Source organism: Coregonus lavaretus (genome assembly GCF_964263955.1).
Source record: "Coregonus lavaretus genome assembly, chromosome: 24".
NCBI lineage: Eukaryota > Metazoa > Chordata > Actinopteri > Salmoniformes > Salmonidae > Coregonus > Coregonus lavaretus.
In genome coordinates this window covers 31075973-31096771 of record NC_140011.1, presented here as the reverse complement: position 1 = coordinate 31096771, position 20799 = coordinate 31075973, and positions in this window count along the sequence as shown.

Below are 20799 nucleotides of genomic sequence, written 5' to 3'. Positions count from 1 at the left end.
TCCGTCGGGAGCTGGCCTGCAGGGATACCAGCCTCTCTTTCGATCAGTTAGTGGACATGTCCATCAGGCTGGACACCCTCCAGCGCCTCCGAGCCGAGCCCTATGGAGCTTGGGGGCGTTGGCGCTAGAGAGAGGAGGGGTCGGAGTACGAGGGGGGCCGTCTCCTGCACCAACTGTGGCCATGGAGGACACACCGCGGCTAGGTGCTGGGGAGGGTCTCCTAGGGGAGAAGACGACAGGCTCCACACTGGGGAGTCCTTCCAGGTGAGTAGGCGCCCCACTTACCCAGAGCTCTCTGTTGCGCACTTCTGTATACCTGTGCGTTTTCCACAGGTAGCACCTCATTCCTAGCATAAGGCGCTGGTAGATTCAGGCGCGGCTGGGAATTTTGTTGATAGAAAATTTTGTTTAGAATTAGGGATTCCCCTTCTTCCTGTTGACGTCCCATTCCCCGTTCATGCCCTAGATAGCCGTCCGTTGGGATCGGGCTTGATCAGGGAGGTCACGGCGCCACTTAGGATGTGTGCGCAGGGGGTTCATGAGGAGATTATCCAGCTATTTCTGATCGACTCTCCTGCGTATCCAGTGGTGCTGGGCATGCCCTGGTTGAGTATCCATAACCCGTCTATTTCGTGGCAGGAGAGGGCTCTGATGGAGTGGTCTGCCCAGTGTGTGGGTCGATGTTTAGGCGTTTCCGTGGGGGCTACCTCGGTGGAGAGTCCAAACCAGGTGCCCGCATTGCACATTCCCCCTGAGTATGAGGATTTGGCTATTGTGTTCAGTAAGTCGAGGGCGACGCAGTTGCCTCCCCATAGGCAGGGAGATTGTGCGATAGACCTCCAGGCAGGAGCTGCGCTCCCACGGAGCCATGTGTATCCTCTGTCTCAAGAGGAGAAGAGAGCTATGGAGACTTACATAGACGAATCTCTGAGACAAGGATACATACGGCCATCCACTTCCCCTGCGTCCTCGAATTTCTTTTTTGTGAAGAAAAAGGATGGAGGGTTACGCCCGTGCATTGATTACCATAGTCTCAATCAGATCACGGTGAAGTACAGTTATCCACTTCCTCTGATTGCGACCATGACGGAGTCATTGCACGGGGCGCGTTTTTTCACTAAATTAGATCTCAGGAGCGCTTACAACTTGGTGCGCATTAGGGAGGGCGATGAATGGAAGACAGCATTTAGTACCACCTCGGGGCATTACGAGTATCTTGTCATGCCATACGGGTTGATGAACGCTCCTTCAGTTTTCCAATCATTCGTGGATGAGATATTCAGGGACATGCAGGGGCAGGGGGTGGTCGTGTACATAGATGACATTCTCGTGTACTCGTCTACCCGAGTCGAGCATGTGGCCCTGGTGCGCCGAGTGTTAAGGAGGCTGTTGGAGCACGACCTGTATGTCAAGGCAGAGAAGTGTCTGTTTTTCCAGGAGTCGATCTCCTTTTTGGGTTATCAGTTGTCTGCATCAGGGGTGAAGATGGAGGTTGACCGGGTGTCAGCCATGCGTAATTGGCAAACTCCAACCACTGTTAAAGAGGTGCAGCAGTTTTGGGGTTTGCGAATTACTACCGGAGGTTTATCCGGGGTTTTGGACAGGTGGCAGCTCCCATAACGTCTCTTTTGAAGGGGGGTCCGGTGCGTTTGCAGTGGTCAGCCGAGGCGGACAGGGCTTTTGGGAGGCTGAAGGACCTGTTTACTTCGGCTCCGGTGCTGGCGCATCCGGATCCCTCTTTTACCATTTCAGGTAGAGGTGGACGCGTCAGAGGCCGGTATAGGAGCCGTGCTTTCGCAACGGTCCGGCACGCCACCTAAACTCCGCCCCTGTGCTTTTTATTCCAAAAAGTTCAGTCCGGCGGAGCGAAATTATGACGTAGGGGACAGGGAGCTGTTAGCCGTGGTACCGGCCCTAAAGGTGTGGAGGCACTGGCTTGAGGGGGCTCAACACCCTTTCCTCATTTTGACTGACCACCGTAACCTGGAGTACATCCGGGCAGCTAGGAGACTGAACCCTCGACAGGCGCGGTGGAACATGTTTTTGGCCCGGTTCGTATTTAAGATCACGTACATCCCTGGGTCACAGAACGGTAAGGCAGACGCACTGTCTCGGCGGTATGACACGGAGGAGAGGTCCGTGGAGCCCACTCCCATACTGCCGGAGTCTTGTCTGGTGGCACCGGTAGTGTGGGAGGTCGATGCTGAAATCGAGCGGGCGTTGCGCACCGACCCTAGTCCTCCTCAATGCCCGGAGGGTCGGACGTACGTCCCGCTCGAGGTTCGGGATCGATTGATCTATTGGGCTCACACGTCACCCTCCTCTGGACATCCTGGTATAGGCCGGACAGTGCACTGCCTTAGTGCTAAGTACTGGTGGCCCACGTTGGCGAGGGATGTGAGGGTTTATGTCTCCTCCTGCTCGGTGTGCGCCCAGTGTAAGGCACCTAGACATCTGCCTAGGGGTAAGTTACAACCCCTGCCCGTTCCACAATGACCATGGTCTCACCTCTCGGTGGACTTCATCACTGACCTTCCCTCCTCGCAGGGGAATACTACTATACTGGTCGTTGTGGACCGGTTCTCTAAGGCCTGTCGTTTGCTCCCTATGCCGGGCCTTCCTACTGCCCTACAAACCGCCAAAGCTCTATTCACCCATGTTTTCCGGCACTACGGGGTGCCCGAGGATATTGTGTCTGATCGAGGTCCCCAATTCACCTCCAGAGTCTGGAGAGCCTTTATGGAGCGTTTGGGGGTCTCGGTGAGCCTCACCTCGGGTTACCGTCCTGAGAGTAATGGGCAGTTGGAACGTGTGAACCAGGATGTGGGTAGGTTTCTTAGATCATACTGCCAGGACCGTCCGGAGGAGTGGGCAAGGTACGTTCCCTGGGCAGAAATGGCCCAGAATTCCCTACGCCATCCCTCAACTAACCTAACCCCTTTCCAATGTGTGTTGGGTTACCAGCCGGTTCTGGCACCTTGGCAGCAGAGCCAGATCGAGGCTCCTGCGGTGGATGAGTGGGTGCGGCGCTCGGAGGAGACGTGGAACGCTGCACACGTCCACCTGCAGCGGGCCCTCCGTCTTCAGAAGGCGAGCGCCGATCTCCACCGCAGTGAGGGGCCGGTGTACGCACCTGGTGATCGAGTCTGGCTCTCTACCAGAAACCTGCCCCTCCGCCTGCCCTGTCGGAAACTGGGTCGGCGGTTTGTGGGGCCGTTTAAAGTCCTGAGAAGATTGAACGAGGTGTGTTACAGATTACAACTGCCTATTGAGTATAAAAATATTAACCCCTCGTTCCATGTGTCTCTTCTCAGGCCGGTGGTAGCTGGCCCACTCCAGGAAGATGAGATCAGGGAGACTCCTCCGCCCCCATTGGACATCGAGGGGGCACCGGCGTACTCCGTGCGGTCCATCTTGGATTCGAGACGTCGGATGGGGGGTCTCCAATATCTGGTGGAGTGGGAGGGGTACGGCCCGGAGGAACGGTGCTGGGTGCCGAGGAGAGACATTTTGGACCCGTCTCTCCTGACAGAATTCCACCGTAGTCACCCGACGCGCCCTGCTCCGCGTCCTCCTGGTCGTCCCCGAGGCCGGAGTCGGCGCACGTCTGGAGCCGCGCGTCAAGGTGGGGGTACTGTCACGGTTTCGGCCGAGGCTGCCTCTCTTCCTTGCTCGGGCAGGCTTCGGCGGTCGTCGTCTCCGGAGTACTAGCTGCCACCGTTGAATGTTTCTATGTTCTTTTGTTTTTGTCTTTATTATGTACACCTGTTTTCGTTTAGCGCTAATTAGTGTCCTATAAGTTCTCGTTGTGTTTGTCAGGTGTTGTGTGTGATTGTTTCGCTGTCGTGTTTGTGCGCTACTGTTGCCCGTTTGCTCTTCGTAGTTTTCCTCCTCTGTTTAGGAGGGTATTATCGCACATGTTAGTGCGCCTTTTTGGTTTACGCCTGTGTGCAGATTTTCTCGCCTCCGGGCTTTTTGCTCGTGTATTTGAATGTGCTTTCACTAAAGTATTTTGGACTTATTTTCTGCGTCCTGCGCCTGATTCCTGCACCACACCCACCTACAGCACCCGTATGACAGTAGGTAGGGGTAAAAGTGACTAGGAAATCAGGATAGATAATAAACAGTAGCAGCAGTGTGTGTGTGTGTGTGTGTGTGTGTGTGTGTGTGTGTATTGGAGTGTCAGTGTAGTATGTGTGAGTGTGTGGGTAGACTCCAGTGAGTGTACATAGAGCCAGTGCAAGGGAGTTGGTGGGGGAAAAAAGGGGGTCAAAGGAAAGACTGAATTGAATCTGCAGGCTGGCAGTAAGGGGGGGAAGTTGATAGGGAAGGGATGACAGAGAGAGTAAAGAAAGAAAAGAAAAGATGACGGAGAGTAGGAGTGAGATTAAAGATTGGGAATTAGAAACATGACAGAGAAGGAGTGCAAGAAGTGTGAATGTAAAACAGGCTGAGGGATGAAAGTATAGAGAGAGGAGAAAGGGATGAATATAGTGGATGAAATAACATGGCACAGACAGAGAGGGGTTATTGTGTGTATGAGTGCATGCACAGCAGCCTTTGTTGGAGAAGATATGGTGTAAAAGCAAACACACACACGCACACACATACTCAATTAGACTCAATTTTGGAATATAATCCAACAGGGACACCAAGCGCTCGCTGGAGCTAGTCGCTAGGCTAAAAATAGCTATAGTGTCTGCAGGAATGTGATAAACCTGTAGGCAGAAAAGCACCCAGAGGCACACAGGGACAGACTCATGGAAATATTGAACCTTTTAAGCCTTGTCCCAGTAATATAAATTACAGTGGAATTTACTAAATGTAGTGTAATGAAATACCAAAGAAATTAATCACATGAAAGAGTAAAAGCCTATTTAATTGGTAGATTTTTGTGTGACACTAATTGGTCGGCTGTTAAAACAGAATGACTTATTACTGTATTATTATTTAATGAATTACAGAAGACTTTACAATGGTTGAGTGAAAAAGACGCAGACATCCGCACCTGCTTATAACTTCCCTTGCCTTTACAGAAACTGTGTTTTTGGATAGTAGCATGAGACGGAGTCTACAACCCACACAAGCAGCTCATCCAGGATGGCTCATCAATGCGAGCTGTGGCAAGAAGGTTTGCTGTGTCTGTCAGCGTAGTGTCCAGAGCATGGAGGCGCTACCAGGAGACAGGCCAGTACATCAGGAGACGTGGAGGAGGCCGTAGGAGGGCAACAACCCAGCAGCAGGACTGCTACCTCCGCCTTTGTGCAAGGAGGAGCAGGAGGAGCACTGCAAGAGCCCTGCAAAATGACCTCCAGCAGGCCACAAATGTGCATGTGTCTGCTCAAACGGTCAGAAACAGACTCCATGAGGGTGGTATGAGGGCCCGACGTCCACAGGTGGGGGTTGTGCTTACAGCCCAACACCGTGCAGGAAGTTTGGCATTTGCCAGAGAACACCAAGATTGGCAAATTCGCCACTGGCGCCCTGTGCTCTTCACAGATGAAAGCAGGTTCACACTGAGCACATGTGACAGACGTGACAGAGTCTGGAGACGCCATGGAGAACGTTCTGCTGCCTGCAACATCCTCCAGCATGACCGGTTTGGCGGTGGGTCAGTCATGGTGTGGGGTGGCATTTCTTTGGGGGGCCGCACAGCCCTCCATGTGCTCGCCAGAGGTAGCCTGACTGCCATTAGGTACCGAGATGAGATCCTCAGACCCCTTGTGAGACCATATGCTATTGCGGTTGGCCCTGGGTTCCTCCTAATGCAAGACAATGCTAGACCTCATGTGGCTGGAGTGTGTCAGCAGTTCCTGTGTGTGATCAGTTTCAACGGGGAACAGATTGTTGGCCAGGTTCCGTTTGTGACTGTCTTATACTAGATAGGGAAAGACATCTTGCGCACTCGGTCAGAATCTAGACCACGGACAGCGCCTGAAAGAAGGCTTATGGAGAGGACCAGTCTCTCTCGCTCGCTCTCTCGTTCTCTCTCTCTCTCTCTCTCTCTCTCGTGAGGTGCTTTGAAATGCGCGAGTCTATATCTCAGAGGGTTACGGCTTACATCAAGATCCTCAGGATAAAAAGTGCGCGCGACTAAACGAACGCCTCAGAGCGGTTTACTGTAAAGAGCAAGAGATTAACACAACATCAACACCATGCAGGTAAATTCAAAACATAACATTTATATTTTGTTGTGTTTGTTTTAATTGTTAGAATACCCTAAACAAACTGCTGCAGAGTTTTGAGTTCAGTACAAGGCAGACCTGCTGAATCCATGCACACGTCATTCGTGGAATAACAGTTATGGCAGAAAATAATAATTGAGTTATTGCAAAACATGTCATACAGAGGATAAATAAATACATCCAATCAATTGTTATTATATTTTTATATTATTTGAACGTGAGTGTTGTTGAATTAATCAAATTAAACAGTACCAACTGCTTGATGATGCCATAGCAAAGATGTCATGTCAGCTATTTGGTGTCACTGATGTTGTACCTGCTCTGACGATGGCTCTATTCTATCCCATTTTGTGAAGATGGCTAGGCTCTACCTAATCATAGTAATTCTTACAATCTGCAGTATTGTATGTCACTGTCTTAGCAACATCAACAATAATAATTATAATTTGGTGGGTGCTTATATTTGTCCTATTTTATGCATGTGTGAATTGGAAATGTGTTTTTTTGCATATCCCAACTCCCCTGAGACACCCTTGAAGAGTGGGGTCACGGCCAAGGTCTTAGATTAAAGCGGTAATCAGCAGTTAAATTAATAACAAAGCATACTCCCCACCTGTTTCGATAGAAAATGAGGGATGGGGCTGGAGAAATGTAACCACTCTCACAGACAGGTCTATGGATGCAAGGACTGACCATCCATGATATCAAAAATATAGTTTTAACCGTGTTTTGAGGCTATATAGTGTTTGTTTACATTTACTTTGTTTACAAACATTGTAGTAAAACAAGCTTATATTTTGGTTCTGCTGGGTACGACAGTTGAACTAAGATCATGAGTGTGATGAGGTGTGAATGAAGGAGTCAGGCGCAGGAGGGTAAACACCAAAGTCCAGAGTTTATTCCGTTTACATAAATAAAACGCACCCAGCGTCAATACGAAACTATCACAAGGGAAATATTCCACCTTGGCAATAACAAAATGGAGCTGAAATGGAGCTGTTCTGGCTCGTGGTGGATCAACGCCCTATTAAAACACTTTATGTTGGTGTTTCCTTTATGTTCCTTGTCAGATTCACATTGCGGAACAGAGAGAATCCCTTGATCTTTTGAGCAGAAGGAATGTAACGATGGAGGAAAAGTTGTTGGAGGACAAACAAGGAGGCAGGACTTTCTCATCAACCCAGGCACTGTTTTATTTTGTTTACTCACTCTGTTTACTTAAGAAAGTATCAAATGTTCAAACTGATAATGGCAAATGTGAGGGGAGGGCTCACACACTCATCCCACTGGGCACAGATGTCATTTCTGCAGCTTGTCTTCTGCACAATCAAGTACAGAACCGCAAAGCAAGCCTTTGTACAGCATCCCTTCGAGACTTGCAGTCCACCACATATGTTTTGGCATACACTTATGTCTTGGGACCGTCCGCCCAACAAAACCGATGAGGGAGCATTATGATCTAACCATTTTCACTGTAGTTGTCTCAGTCTGTACTGTAATGTATTTTGACTCTGAGAGACACAGTGCATGTGTGATACAGTGCATAGCGATACAATATACTAATAGTGTTCTGTGATACAGTGCATCCCTCTGTGACAATAATCAGCTGAGTCCCAGCTATTCCATGCCGCAAGGCATTACGGGCATGATAGAATCCTAGAGGCTCTGTGATTTACCACCCAGCAGCATTGTACCCTAAAACCTTTCAACTGCTGGTCCCTTTCTCAGGAAACAACACAACACCAGAATGGATAGCTACAATTGCTTGAGTTAGGAAATATGGGCTCCTGTAATGTAAAAACTATTTCCCCAAAGTCTACACAATACAGTAGTTGAGGAAACCCTGGGGCCTGTACAGTAGATCCAAGCAGGGACTTTCATACATAGTGATTGCAGACTCAGAGGGCAATTTGACAAGATTAAAATGTAACCACACTGTAACTATTAATTGAACAATTCATCCAGGAAAATGAAAGAGAGAATGTGGCATCGTCATAGGAAGTTTACATACACCTTAGCCAAATACATTTAAACTCAGTTTTTCACAATTCCTGACATTTAATCCTAGTAAGAATTCCCTGTCTTAGGTCAGTTAGGATCACTATTTTATTTTAAGAATGTGAAATGTCAGAATAATAGTAGAGAGAATAATTTATTTCAGCTTTTATTTATTTCATCACGTTCCCAGTGTGTCAGAAGTTTACATACACTCAATTAGTATTTGGTAGCATTGCCTTTAAATTGTTTAACTTGGGTCAAACATTTCGGGTAGCCTTCCACAAGCTTCCCACAATATGTTGGGTGAATTTTGGGCCATTCCTCCTGACAGAGCTGGTGCAACTGAGTCAGGTTTGTAGGGCTCCTTGCTCGCACACACTTTTTCAGTTGTGCCCACACATTTTCTATAGGATTGAGGTCAGGGCTTTGTGATGACCACTCCAATACCTTGACTTTGTTGTCCTTAAGCCATTTTGCCACAACTTTGGAAGTATGCTTTGGGTCATTGTCCATTTTGAAGACCCATTTGCGACAAAGCTTTAACTTCCTGACTGATGTCTTGAGATGTTGCTTCAATATATCCACCTAATTTTCCTTCCTCGTGATGCCATCTATTTTGTGAAGTGCACCAGTCCCTCTTGTAGGAAAGCACCCCCACAGCATGATGCTGCCACCCCCGTGCTTTACTGTGGATATGGATACTTTTGTACCCGTTCCTCCAGCATCTTCACAAGGTCCTTTGCTGTTGTTCTGGGATTGATTTACATTTTTCGCACCAAAGTACGTTCATCTCTAGGAGACAGAACGCATCTCCTTCCTGAGCGGTATGACGGCTGCGTGGTCCCATGGTGTTTATACTTGCGTACTATTGTTTGTACAGATGAACGTTGTACCTTCAGGCGTTTGGAAATTGCTCCCAAGGATGAACCAGACTTGTGGAGGTCTTGGCTGATTTCTTTTGATTTTCCCATGATGTCAAGCAAAGAGGCACTGAGTTTGAAGATAGGCGTTGAAATACATCCACAGGTACATCTCCAATTGACTCAAATGATGTCAATTAGCCTATCAGAAGCTTCTAAAGCCATGACATAATTTTCTGGAATTTTCCAAGCTGTTTAAAGGCACAGTCAACTTAGTGTATGTAAACTTCTGACCAACTGGAATTGTGATACAGTGAATTATAAGTGAAATAATCTGTCTGTAAACAATTGTTGGAAAAATTACTTGTGTCATGCACAAAGTAGATGTCCTAACCGACTTGCCAAAACTATAGTTTGTTAACAAGAAATTTGTGGAGTGGTTGAAAAAATGAGTTTTAATGACTCCAACCTAAGTGTATGTAAACTTCCGACTTTCGGTTTGGAATATTTCTACCACAAGAAAAGCTCCCTTGTGCACTGTCCTTAGCTAAAAGCCAAACAGTTACCGTAAACTGTACTGTAGTGATCCAAGGTAGGGAACGTTCATCTTTAGGGCTTGTGGTCACCCAGCCAATCTGTACCTAGCAGTCCAGTGTTTAGCATGGGCCAGTTCTACTGTAGCGGTGAGTGTACCATCTCACTGTGATCCTTGGGCTGGGCAAGAGGGGAAGGAGGATGATCCCCCCCCAAAAAAAAATTGTAAAGTGGTTATCCCACTGGCTATAGGGTGAATGCACCAATTTGTGAGTCGCTCTGGTTAAGAGCGTCTGCTAAATGACGTAAATGTGCCCTTGAGCAAGGCACTTAACCCTAATTGCTCCTGTAAGTCGCTCTGGATAAGAGCGTCTGCTAAATGACTAAAATGTAAATGTAATGCTGTATCTGTGTTGCCTGTCACTATGCTCTGTGTACACTGTGTTCTCCTACTCTGTCAGGACCAGGGGAGAGGATACAAGCTATACACACACACACACACACAAATGGGGAGAAAGAGGGGGCGACAATGAAGAGGGCATGTGTTGGTGACATATGTGTTGATCAGTAGAGGATGCAGTCGCTCGCAGTGTGCATGCTGAGTTGGATTATTATGGGAGGATAGTTAAACCCTGCTGTATCTCACACATGGTTGCCTGTCAGGCACAACGTTAATAATGTAGTACTGCATATGCCAGGGCCTAAAATCATCCACTGTTGTGATGACAAATACTGTACACACAGATAGAAGTTAACATGATCAATATGGACAAAATAAACAAAGTATTGACTACCGATCGCTGTCCACGGTGCTGCAATTGCAACATGTATATGCGACTGCATGCCTATCGAATCGATGATAGGCTTTTTGTGGTGCCAGAGCATGTATAGCTTTGCTTTAGCTAATGGATAAATGTTTATTGGTAGGCATATTTGGTCATAATTTTCTCATGTTAAGCCTAACTAACATTTCACAAAGCTATACACGGTGTCACAATGCTGCCATTTTTAGACTGCTGGCTGGTGGCAATAATGTATGCAATGAAATGCAAACATTGTAGATTGTAAAATAAATGTTCGATGCAACAGCATACTAATCAGCTACCAATTGATTTCTGTTGAATATGCAACTGTCCTGTATAGGCTACCTGAACCTGCATGACATGAGCTGTCCTCGCGCTCTCTCCTAGCTTGGATAGAAAGTTGTTGTGCATAAAGCCAGTCTATTAATGTCAAATAATACAGTCAGTCCACCCTCAAAACACTAGCTTACTAGGGATTGTTTTACTATGCAGTGTACTATCTATAACTATATACCGTATTTAGCTGCTATTTATAAACTTATTTTTTACCCATCAAATAGCCTAACAATGAGGGAAAAGTAGTCAGCAGGAGGATAAATCCAGCCACTATTTATTGTTGAACTCAGCGGTTTTGTCTTGCTAATAGCCTACACAAATGGGCTGCAATATTCAAGGTAAATTACTGTAAATAAAATAAAATAAAATCCAACTTGAGAGATGACCTAGTGTCCTCCTTTTTTGTAGGTCCAGGTTGCGGGCCCAACTGTTTTCCATACTGAATATTGCCAACCCAGACAGTCTTTCCTGAGACATTGGGCAATATCTGTCCATTGCGCTGCACACAATTTAAACTAGTCTTGAATGATGCATGCCAAAATATACCAGAGATAATGGACTGTTGATTTTAATCTCAGTTAATCTCTTTCCGTAATGTGTTGCGGCTGGCAATTAAGGAGAATGAGAGGTTCAATTAAAGATGTTGCAGAACTGCTGTATTTGAAATACAACTCCCTTCTGCCCAGTTTCCATGATGTTGCTACGGCAATCAAAATTTACCATCCCTGTAACTGTCGCTTCAGCGGAGAGAGTGTTTTATCAACTAAAACTCATAAAGAACTACCTAAGAAGCATTAGGCTCTCGGTCTGATATGCGCTTTTGAACACCTGAGTAAGCTCCACTCATTGCACTGGCACCGTCGTAGCCTTGACCACAGTATTTGTTCACTGATATCCCCTTATACTGTCAATCAGTAAAACATTCTCAGAACCTCCCTGAAACCCAAAAAAAAAACGTTCCCAGAACAGGCGAAATGTCTACATCTGTTCTCAGAACGTTTAAAAAAAGTTATGTTTTACCGGTCAGGAAATGTATGGCTTCGTTACCACAACCAATGTGAAACAAAAAACATAAGTTCCCATAACTTTCAAGGAACCAAATGTACTACTGAATACATAGTAGGTTTTCTTCCATTCAGTCGGGGGTGATGCTATCTCTTTCCTTCTCTATTATTTTCTTCATCATACGACCCATCCTCCTCTTATCTTCAGTCACAGCATCCTGTATCTCCTGCCTCTTTTAATTTAACTTTGATTTGTCATATAATTTGATCAAATTGGATTTATAAATACGCACATTCCCTTGTTTAATCACTGTTTCTTCTAACTTGTGAAGAGACATTGTTGCTTGGTAACGCATAGGTGGCAAGTTGAAGGAATTGACAACTTAAGTCTGCTTAGGAATGGCTTATTTTAAGCCTTGGGGGTTCTTTGCACAATTGTGTTTCTATTGTTAAATCATGTTCTCTTCCTCCCCCTCTCTGTCCAGCCCATGCATTCTCCTCTGTGTATTCACTAACCCTTCTGTACCAACAGCCCTCTCTGAAGTATACTAACCCCTCTTTTGTGTAATGTACTAACAGTCCTTTCTGTAGTGTCCTTCCCCCTCACTCTGTCTTCTGTTAACCCAGTTCTATGACCCCCAGGCTGATGGGAAGGGGATGGAGCCCAGCCCAGGAGAACGGAGGGAGGGAGGACAGAGGGAAATGGCAGAAGCCCCAGATCAGCCGTAAATCTCTGATGAAGTGCTGTCTCGTCAAATGGATCATCGACAGCACAACAAATGCACAGGGGCCAGGTAGGTCAGGGACAGAGGATAACTAACTACCTAACTAACTACTGTAACTAACATGAGGCTCAGTCATCCCAGCCACAGTGTTGTATGTGTCCTACCCTGTGTGGGATAGCTGGGGTGGAGTGAAGGCGAAGGCAGAGTAGAGGGGGAGAGGATGTAGGCTTTCAATCCCCTGGCCTATAGGACTGAATACAATCAACTTGATGCATCTACCCTATCTTATAGTACTATATTTAAAACTCTATCTTCTCTCTCTCTCTCGCTGTCTCTCAGTGGACGTCTGCCCTGCTAGCCTCTCCTCTATTTGTGTCACTTCAGTATACCAGCCAATCAATCTATCAATACATCTCTATTAATTCTAGCTCCCTCCACAGTCCCAGTAAACTGATTGCTGTAGGCTGACTGCTGAGTTTGTTCCTGTAAGCTCTTCCAATCTCTCCTTTCATTATTCTTTTGTATGGTCTTTTATTTGTATTGATCTTTTCTTCTTTCCTTTTCCTTCAATTCTTACAAATGGTTTTAGGAGGCATTTATACTAAACAAAAATATAAACGCAACATGTAAAGTGTTGGTCCCATGTTTCATGAGCTGAAATAAAACATCCCAGAAATGTTCCACATGCACTAAAAGCTTATTTATCTAAAATTTCTGGCACAAATTTGCATTTCTCCTTTGCCAAGATAATCTATCCACCTGACAGGTGTGGCATATCAAGAAGCTGATTAAACAGCATGATCATTACACAGGTGCACCTTGTTCTGGGGACAAAAAAATGCCACTCTAAAATGTGCAGTTTTGTCACACAACACAATGCCACAGATGTCTCAAGTTTTGAGGGAGCGTGCAATTGGCATGCTGACTGAAGGAATGTCCACCAGAGCTGTTGCCAGAGAATTTTATGTTAATTTCTCTGCCATAATGTCGTTTTAGAGAATCTGGCAGTACGTCCAACCAGCCTCACAACTGTAGACCACGTGTAACCACGCCAGCCCAGGACCTCTTCATCCGGCTTCTTAACCTGCGGGATCGTCTGAGACCAGTCACCCGGACAGCTGATGAAACTGTGGGTTTGCACAACCAAAGAATTTCTGCCCAAACTGTCAGAAACCGTCTCAGGTTCATCTGTGTGCTCGTCGTCCTCACTAGGGTCTTGACCTGACTGCAGTTCGGCGTCGTAACCGACTTCAGTGGGCAAATGCTCATCACTGGCACGCTGGAGAAGTGTGCTCTTCACAGATAAATCACATTTTCAAATATACAGGGAAGATGGCAGACGCAGTATGGTGTTGTGTCTGCGAGCTGTTTGCTGATGTCAACGTTGTGAACAGAGTGCCCCATGGTGGCGGTGGGGTTATGGTATGGTAAGCTACGGACAATGAACACAATTGCATTTTATCGATGCCAGTTCTTCCATGGCCTGCATACTCACCAGACATGTCACCCATTGAGCTCTGGATCAACGTGTACGACAGCGTGTTCCACTTCCGGCCGACATCCAACAACATCAAATAGGCATTGAAGAGGAGTGGGACAACATTCCACAGGCCACAATCAACAGCCTGATCAACTCTATGCGAAAAAGATGTGTCCGCTGCTTGAGGCAAATGGTGGTCACACCAGATACTGACTGGTTTTCTGATCCACGCCCCTACAATCTTTGAAATTGTTGCATGTTGCGTTTATATTTTTGTTCAGTGTAGAAAGCTTTAAAATATGATTGAAATAAAAGTGCCAATGTTAACAGTAATATACCAGTCATCTCTCAATAGAGAGAGAAGAGCTGCCTTCAGACAGAGACTATGGCCTGTAATTAAGTCAAATGACCTTGTTAAATTATTAATGACTTTCGATTCAAAGCCTTTGTGGAATATTTTGTTTTAGATCGTTTGCCATACCCTTAACAAGTACAACACATGCAAATAGAGAGACATCCAAGGCTATATAAAATATTGTTAAATAAGGGTGTTGAAGAAATAATATGTTTTTCGCTTTTCTGTCCAGCACCTGAAATAGTTGGATGTGCATATTTTTCATGGGTTGAAGCATGAGCTGAATATGGAGGCAATAGTTGCATCTGTTGCTGCTTATACCCCCTGTTTACCCTTGTTTTCTCTACATATCTAAATTATTGACATTGCCCTTCTGTGCGTGCAGACTGGGGCTAACATGTACATGTGCACTCACCAGAGCGAAGAGACCCTTACCCATTCTCTACCCCCAAACCCTAATCCCGCCACCCAAATGAACGCCTTCGTCTTCCTTCTGCCCTGCCTCAACTCATCCTACTCCAGTAAGAACCCCAAATGCAACCGTGTCTAAGGATTTCCATCTGCTGGATAGTATCACTCATTACATGATACAGTAGAAGTACTCTCTATGTACACCAGGTGGTGCTCTCACTCTCTCTGGTAGTCTCAGAACTTTGCAGAATTGTTCAAGTGATGGCGTGAGAGAGTGAGAGGGGTGAGAGAGAGAGAGAGAGAGAGAGAGAGAGAGAGAGAGAGAGAGAGAGAGAGAGAGAGCTGTACTGTAATCGTTTGGGTCTATGGACCTTAATACTGCTCTCATTACTGTTGTTAATGTTTGATCTGAAGAGTATGGAAATGCCCATATGCCATCCTTGTCAGTCTTTTATGTAAGATAGATCAGCACTTTGTACTTCTGTATTTGATTTAAGGCCGTGGCTGTGAATACAGAGTTTTCTCTGCACCTCAGATTGCAGCCCAAATAAAGTCACAGACACATCTCAACATCAACTGTTCAGAAGGGACTGTGTGAATCAGGCCTTCATGGTCAAATTGCTGCAAAGAAACCACTACTAAAGGACACCAATAATAAGAAGAGACCTGCTTGGGCCAAGGAACACGAGCAATGGACATTAGACCGGTGGAAATTTGTCCTTTGGTCTGGAGTCCAAATTTGAGATGGAGGAGGAGGTGTTATGGTGTGAGGTTGCTTTGCTGGTGACACAGTTTGTGATTTATTTAGAATTCAAGGCACACTTAACCAGCATGGCTACGACAGCATTCTGCAGCGATACGCCATCCCATCTCCTTCAAGACTGTTGCAAAAGCATTCCAGGTGAAGCTGGTTGAGAGAATGCCAAGAGTGTGCAAAGCTGTCATCATGGCAAAGGGTGGCTATTTGAAGAATCTCAAATATAAAATATATTTTGATTTGTTTAACACTTTTTTGGTTACTACATGATTCCATATGTGTTATTTCATAGTTTTGATGTCTTCATTATTATTCTACAATGTAGAAAATAGTAAAAATAAAGAAAACCCCTTGAATGAGTAGGTGTGTCCAATCTTTTGACTGGTACTTTATTTTGATTTGTTTAACACTTTTCTGGTTACTACATGATTCCATATGTGTTATTTCATAGTTGTGATGTCTTCACTATTATTCTACAATGTAGAAAATAGTAAAAATAACGTAAAACCCTGGAATGAGTAGGTGTGTCCAAACTTTTGACTGGTACTGATTATATTTTTTTGTGAGCCTATTTGTCATGTTATTTTGGCATTAATACGTGTCACATATCAGTTTGCAAACAAAAAATAAATATTCATTGAGTTAATAAAGCTGCATACGAACATGGTCTCTTTTTTCCTTTCTTGAGTAAGGCAACAACACGAGAGAGGAAACTCCTCAATAGCAACAGCTGACAATAATAATCACACATAACACCTGACCCAACACACGATAACTAAATAGGAAACAAAATCAAACACTAACAAGGGACAGGTGTACAACCAGACAAAACCAAACAAACATGAAACATCGAACGGTGGTAGCTAGTACTCCGGGGACGACGACCGCCGAAGCCTGCCCGAACAAGGAGAAGGAGCAGCCGCGGCCGAAACCGTGACACACCCTATCCACTGAATAGCAGGCTAGTGATTGCTTTGCAATGCTTGCAGTTAGATACTGATTCTTTACAAACCACTCATTGTTGAATTTGCGATTTCCAACTTGTTGTGTAAATTTTATGTCCAATGGCCGATGAGCACCGATGCGTTTTATCTATAATTTCTCTTCATATGACAACGATTGAAAGGGATTTGCCATTAGCTTGTCGACTTGATTCATGATGATGACTGCTTGTCTAGCTTGTTAGCTAAGATTTCGAAAGTATGATGTTGACATGATCAGTCCAATCAAAGCTACGGTAGATATAATGTGATTTGACATAATCTTATCTGTGGCCAATGACCTTGAGCCTTCTTGGATGGGTACTTCTAATGTAACTCTATGGCAGCACCCAAGGGGCTTGAATTTTCGAGCTCTCCCTGTATATTTTGCGGTGACGTAGTGTCCCCATGAGTGACAGAACACTGAGCCAATCACGGCGCAACTAGAGAACAATACCAACCCCTACACTCCGTATTTTCCGCTGGCTGCTCAACCACCACAGAAAGCACTGAGCAAGGCTGAAACACCTGCATTTTGGAGCTGCTCTGGATAAGAGCGTCTGCTAAATGACGTAAATGTAAATGTACAGTTTGAACCCCTGCTGTCTCTGGCTCCACACCCACCCCGCCCGGCCATCTAGATGTGTGAAAGTGTAAACTTACATTTTGTATTACCATATACTTTTTATATGTTCTCTATAGTTATGTACTTGAAAATGTATCAATTGACCAATTTGGCATATTTGGGCGGACTCAATCTGAAACTTTGCACACACACTGCTGCAACCTAGTGGCCAAAATGTAAATTGCGGCTAAACTGCAATATTATATTATGGCCTTTCTCTTGCATTTCAAAGATGATGGATAAAAAAAATGTATTTACATAAGATGTATTTACATAAGTATTCAGACCCTTTGCTATGAGACTCGAAATTGAGCTCAGGTGCATCCTGTTTCCATTGATCATCCTTGAGATGTTTCTACAACTGTCGTAAATTCAATTGATTGGACATGATTTGGAAAGGCACACACCTGTCTATAATAAGGTCCCTCAGTTGACAGTTAGTGTATATGAAAATGATCCATCATTACATTTTAGTCATTTAGCAGACGCTCTTATTCAGAGCGACTTACAGTTAGTGAGTGCATACATTTTTCATACTGGCCCCCCGTGAGAATCGAACCCACAACCTGGCGTTGCAAGCACCATGCTCTACCAACTGAGCTACAGGAGGCCATGTATGACATTCCTGGGAGTGTGTAAACTTACATTTTGTATTACCATATACTTTTTATATGTTCTCTATAGTTATGTACTTGAAAATGTATCAATTGACCAATTTGGCATATTTGGGCGGACTCAATCTGAAACTTTGCACACACACTGCTGCAACCTAGTGGCCAAAATCTAAATTGCGGCTAAACTGCAATATTATATTATGGCCTTTCTCTTGCATTTCAAAGATGATGGATCAAAAAAATAAATAGAAAATGCATGTTTTTTTGTTTGTATTATATTTCACCAGATCTAATGTGTTATATTATCCTACATTAATTTCACATTTCCACAAACTTCAAAGTGTTTCCTTTCAAATGGTATCAAGCATATGCATATCCTTGCTTCAGGTCCTGAGCTACAGGCAGTTAGATTTTGGTTTCATTTTAGGCGAAAATTGAAAAAAAGGGTCCGATCCTTAAGAGGTTAAGGCACTGTATATTGTCCCATATAATAATCTCACCTCTTAATTTTTTGTTCCTATACAGTTCATTCGGAAAGTATTCAGACCCCTTCCCCTTTCCACATTTTGTTATGTTACAAGCTTCACACAATACCCCATAACGACAAGGTCGAAAACAGGTTTTTAGACATTTTTGCAATTGTAACAAAAAAATTATTTAAAAAATGTATTTACATAAGTATTCAGACCCTTTGCTATGAGACTCGAAATTGAGCTCAGGTGCATCCTGTTTCCATTGATCATCCTTGAGATGTTTCTACAACTGTCGTAAATTCAATTGATTGGACATGATTTGGAAAGGCACACACCTGTCTATAATAAGGTCCCTCAGTTGACAGTGCATGTCAGAGCAGAAACCAAGCCATGAGGTCAAAGGAATTGTCCGTAAAGCTCAGAGACAGGATTGTGTCGAGGCACAGATCTGGGGAAGGGTACCAAAACATTTCTGCAGCATTGAAGGTCCACAAGAACACAGTGGCCTCCATCATTCTTAAATGGAAGAAGTTTGGAACCACCAAGACTCTTCCTAGAGCTGGCCGCCCGGCCAAACTGAGCAATTGGGGGAGAAGGTCTTCCAGAAGGACAACCATCTCTGCAGCACTCCACCAATCAGGCTTTTATGGTAGAGTGGCCAGACAGAAGCCACTCCTTAGTAAAAGGCACATGACAGCCCGCTTGGAGTTTGCCAAAAGGCACCTAAAATGCTCTCAGACGATGAGAAACAAGATTCTCTGGTCTGATGAAACCAAGATTGAACTCTTTGGCCTGAATGCCAAGCGTCACGTCTGGAGGAAACCTGGCATCATCCCTACGGTAAAGCATGGTGGTGGCAGCATCATGCTGTGGGGATGTTTTTTAGCGGCTGGGACTGGGAGACTAGTCAAGATCGAGAGAAAGATGAACGGAGCAAAGTACAGCGAGATCCTTGATAAAAACCTGCTCCAGAGCGGTGCGAAGATTCACCTTCCAACAGGACAATGACACTAAGCACACAGCCAAGGCAACACAGGAGTGGCTTCAGGACAAGTCTCTGAATGTCCTTGAGTGTCCCAGCCAGAGTCCGGACTTGAACCCCATCGAACATCTCTGGAGAGACCTGATAATAGCTGTGCAGCGTCGCTCCCAATCCAACCTGACAGAGCTTGAGAGGATCTGCAGAGAAGAATGGGAGAAACTCCCCAAATACAGGTGTGCCAAGGATGTAGCGTCATACCCAAGAAGACTCAAAGCTGTAATCGCTGCCAAAGGTGCTTCAACAACGTACATTTACATTTACATCTACGTCTTATAGCAGACGCTCTTATCCAGAGCGACTTACAAATAGGTACATTCACCTTATAGCCAGTGGGATAACCACTTTACAATGTTTATTTTGTATTTATTTATTAAAAATGGGGGGGGGGGGGGGGGGGGGGGGTTGGGTTGGGGTAAGGGGGGGGGGGGGGTAGAAGGATTACTTTATCCTATCCCAGGTATTCCTTAAAGAGGTGGGGTTTCAAATGTCTCCGGAAGGTGGTGAGTGACTCCGCTGTCCTGGCGTCGTGAGGGAGCTTGTTCCACCATTGGGGTGCCAGAGCAGCGAACAGTTTTGACTGGGCTGAGCGGGAACCATGCTTCCGCAGAGGTAGGGGAGCCAGCAGGCCAGAGGTGGATGAACGCAATGCCCTCGTTTGGGTGTAGGGACTGATCAGAGCCTGAAGGCGGAGGTGCCGTTCCCCTCACAGCTCCGTAGGCAAGCACCATGGTCTTGTAGCAGATGCGAGCTTCAACTGGAAGCCAGTGGAGTGTGCAGAGGAGCGGGGTGACGTGAGAGAACTTGAGAAGGTTGAACACCAGACGGGCTGCAGCGTTCTGGATGAGTTGTAGGGGTTTAATGGCACAGGCAGGGAGCCCAGCCAACAGCGAGTTGCAGTAATCCAGACGGGAGATGACAAATGCCTGGATTAGGACCTGTGCCACTTCCTGTGTAAAGCAGGGTCGTACTCTGCGAATGTTGTAGAGCATGAACCTACAGGATCGGGTCACCGCCTTGATGTTATTGGAGAACGACAGGGTGTTGTCCAGGGTCACGCCAAGGCTCTTTGCACTCTGGGAGGAGGACACAACGGAGTTGTCAACCGTGATGGCGAGATCATGATGTTGGTTTTTTGAGAATGGGTTCAACTCTCGCTCTCTTGAAGACGGAAGGGATATAGCCAGCGGTCAAGGATGAGTTGATCAGCGAGGTGAGGTAAGGGAGAAGGTCACCGGAGATGGTCTGGAGAAGAGAGGAGGGGATAGGGTCAAGCGGGCAGGTTGTTGGGCGGCCTGCCGTCACAAGTCGCAAGATTTTATCTGGAGAGAGAGGGGAGAAAGAAGTCAAAGCATAGGGTAGGGCAGTGTGAGCAGGACCAGCAGTGTCATTTGACTTAACAAACGAGGATCGGATGTCGTCAACCTTCTTTTCAAAATGGTTGACGAAGTCATCCACAGAGAGGGAGGAGGGGGGGGGGAGCTTCCTAGGGTTAGAGGCAGATGCTTGGAATTTAGAGTGGTAGAAAGTGGCCTTAGCAGCAGAAACAGATGAAGAAAATGTAGAGAGGAGGGAGTGAAAAGATGCCAGGTCCGCAGGGAGTCTAGTTTTCTTCCATTT